Here is a 3,894-nt window from a genome sequence, read left to right as displayed (position 1 = left end):
CCGGCGGCGAGCGGCGCGCGGGCCGGGAGGGACGAGTGCGGGCCACGACGGGCCGCGAGGGCGGGGCGGACGAGCAGCGACGACGCGGGACAGGTGGCGGGGAGCGGTTGGCTGCGGCGACGAAGGAGATGACGTGTCGGCACGCGATTCGCCAGGGTGGGGTGGAGGCTAGACGAGTCTGGCCGTCGGCGGACATGTCCGGCGGCGCGGAGGGAGGTTTTTAGGGTTAGGGGGATTTCATCCGCGAATTTCGGGGGAGAGGACATATATATAGATAGAGGGAGCTAGGAGAGTCCAAATGAGGAGCGGTCTACGGCCACGCGATCGTGATCGAACGACCGAGAGCTTGGAGGGGAGTTAGATGGGTTTTGGGCCAGTTTGGAGGGGTGTTGGGCTGCAACACAAAGAAGGGGTTTCGGGCTACGCGGTTAACCGTTGGAGTATCAAACGACCTCCAATTGGCACGAAACTTGACAGGCGGTCTACCGGTGGTGTACCAAGGCCGCTTGTCAAGACTCGGGCCATTCGTGAAAGTTTAACACCCGCTCACAATGAGAGACAAAAAGGGGAACGCCGGAGGACATAGGAGTGCCGGATTGCAAAACGGGCAACGGGGAAAAGGCTCGGATGCATGAGACGAACACGTATGCAAAATGAGATGCACATGATGACATGATAAAATGCAACACACAAGCAAATGAGATGGCAACGACGGCGAATAACTGGCAGACACCTGGCGCATCAAATCCGGGGCGTTACAACACTCCTCCACTAATAAGAGATCTCGTCCCGAGATCTTAGGACCGAGACGGAAGGGAAAGGGATGAGGTGAAACAAGAACTGAAGAGAAGAAGCAAAGAATCGAGAGCATTCGGGAAGAAGAGAGGAACGGTGAGAATGACGAGAAACGAAAGCTCACGGAATCAGATAGACTATGAAACAACTCTAGTTCAAACGAGATAAGAAACGAATAAGACTAAAAGGATTTAGGCAGCACTCCGGTTGAAGAAGGAAATAATAGAACATGAGCTTGAGAGGATGGAATGATACTTGATGAACTCTTGAAGAATGAATTAAATCATGAAGAACCACCATGAAGAACTCCGGTGACGAGAGGAAGATGAGATAGAATGAAGGATGAAAGAATAAGAATAAGCTTGCGATGATTTAGATGGAGGTTCCGACGAAATGATCGAGGAAATTTGAACTCCCGCAAAGAAAAGATGGAGAACACTTGGAATTAGAATTTATTCCTCACGAACAATCTCCGGAGGAAGGAATTACTCACTTGGATGACATAAGAATAAGATTTATTGTATGCTTATCCTTCCTCAAATTAAACTGATGACAAACAATGGATTTTGCATACTACTTATTCTTGTTGAAAAGAATTAAGGGGAATGTGGCACAAAACTTGAGAAAGTCTTCATGAACCACCGGTAGGATTGGAAATAACGAATGGATTAAAATGATAATCAAGAAAAAATAATCTTGAACGAACCACCGTAAGAAGTCGGAAATGACTGACGAAAGAGAAATAATCACCGGAAGAATTAGAAGAACCAATAAGCTAGAGGAGATCTAGGTGCAAAAGAACAAGGAGATAACAAGCTGATTAAAGAACACTTGAACGAAGCACCGGGATAAATAGAGAACGATAGCTGGAATGATGGCCTCCGGTGAAAGAAACGGAAAAAAAACTTCTGACATACTCCGGATGGTTAAGAAAAGAATATCTTACAATTGGAATAATTCGAGAGGATAACATGAAGCTAGAACCACGAATCTTCGAGAGGACGGACAAGATTTAGAGGGGAAAAAACTCTTCTTCAGTCTTCAAATGACGACGGGAAAACACCACCAAAATTATTGAGATACTCCGGGAGAAATAAAAATGAAAAGGTTGAGCCAACAATGAAAATGATTTTGAACGAGATCTTGGAGAAGGCATCTGACTGATGGGATCCATTCTTACGTCACACTTGAAAAGAATTGAGAACAACTCCGGGGAAATTAGAAGAGTCGGGTAAGATCCTGGGAAAAGACCTATGGGTTAGGGCCCCCTGAAGAGAAAACACCGTTGGAAAGGATTGTTGAACAGATAGATGATACACTGGAACAATTGAAATATTTGCATGAGGTGACAACCTCGAATTAATTGGAACCCAGACGAATCTCCTGAGATGTCTTGAACACTCCGGAAGGATAAATTGGCGAGAGGCGAACGAACAAGGAGAACACTTGATCCAGGGAAAAGAATGTAATCAACCCGAAAAACTTGAACTGAATCCACCGGAAAGAAAAGAGATGAAGAATGACGAACGAGATGAGAATTCACCGGTTGAAATAATTGAAGGAAGACTGAAGAGGCTCCGCACAAAATGAAATAGATGGTCGAGAGAGAGACAGACTCCGGGAAGAAAAAGGGTGGGAGGGTGGGAAAACAAAGGCAACTTGGGAGGGGAAATCGACGAATATCTTTAAGAGAAAACACCGGTTGAAATCATTGAGGAAAGAAAACAAAGACTTCGCACGAGTAGGATGGATACTCGATTATGGACTCCAGTTTCGAGAAGAAGAAGGGTGGGCGGGTGGGAAAGAAAACAACTGAGGATTGAACTCAATGATGAAGAGGCTCGAGTCGACTTGACGAGAAATGCACCAGATAAAAAGAGCTGAGGAACAACTACCGGAAAACCAACTGCGTGATCCTAAAGAAAGTTTGAAAAGGGAAGAGGAGTAATTCAAAACACCTACGTCAAGATTCCTTACCAGAGCGACGAAGGGGCAGAGGAGTAAAAAGAATTCCTACTCTCCGATATAACTAGACTCCGAAAACAGTTTTCTTCTAGACTCGACAACGGCCAAACTACACGATCAATCAAGGGGGCTCCTAGGGTCGGCCGAGGCTCTGATACCAACTTGTCACGCCCAATATGCGACCCTATCCAAAAGGAACTCGAAGGTCCCACCAAGGATAGACCCGCATATTGAAACGCTTTTGCAAGGTGGATATCATTGCATCAACATTACATAATAGATGGGGATACATACAAGGGGCATACAATGCCACACGAATACAACATCACAATACATAAGAGCATCATCTGGCTATGGATGAAACACAAACATAAACTCAAACGACATCCACCCTGCTAACCCAGGCTGCCGACCTGGAACATATCCCCTGATCGAAGAGGAAGCAGAAGAAGAACTCAAGCAAGCAAGCATCGCTCTCACGTCATGATCATCGCATAACATGTACCTACAACTGTTGTTGTAGTAATCTGTGAGCCACGAGGACTCAGCAATCCCATTACCATGGGTATCAAGACTAGCAAAGCTTAAATGGGAAAGGAAGGGGTAAAGTGGTGAGGCTGCAGCAGCGACTAAGCAAGTATGGTGGCTAACATACGCAAATAAGAGCGAGAAGAGAGAAAATGGAACGGTCGTGAAGCTAGCAATGATCAAGAAGTGATCCTGAACTCCTACTTACGTCAAACATAACCCAGAAACCGTGTTCACTTCCCGGACTCCGCCGAGAAGAGACCATCACAGCTACACACGCGGTTGATGCGTTTTAATTCGTATCTGGTGTCAAGTTATCTACAACCGGACATTAACAAATTCCCATCTGCCTATAACCGCAGGCACGGCTTTCAAAAGATTATACCCTGCAGGGGTGTCCCAACTTAGCCCATGATAAGCTCTCGCGATCAACGAAGGATATACCTTCTCCCAGGAAGACCCGATCAGACTCGGAATCCCGGATTACAAGACATTTCGACAATGGTAAAACAAGACCAGCAAGACCGCCCGATGCGCCGACAATCCCGATAGGAGCTGCACATATCTCGTTCTCAGGGCAACACCGGATGAACACTACGTACAACT

Source organism: Triticum dicoccoides, chromosome 5B (genome assembly GCF_002162155.2).
Source record: "Triticum dicoccoides isolate Atlit2015 ecotype Zavitan chromosome 5B, WEW_v2.0, whole genome shotgun sequence".
Taxonomy (NCBI): domain Eukaryota; kingdom Viridiplantae; phylum Streptophyta; class Magnoliopsida; order Poales; family Poaceae; genus Triticum; species Triticum dicoccoides.
Note: the sequence above shows the minus strand (reverse complement) of the source record.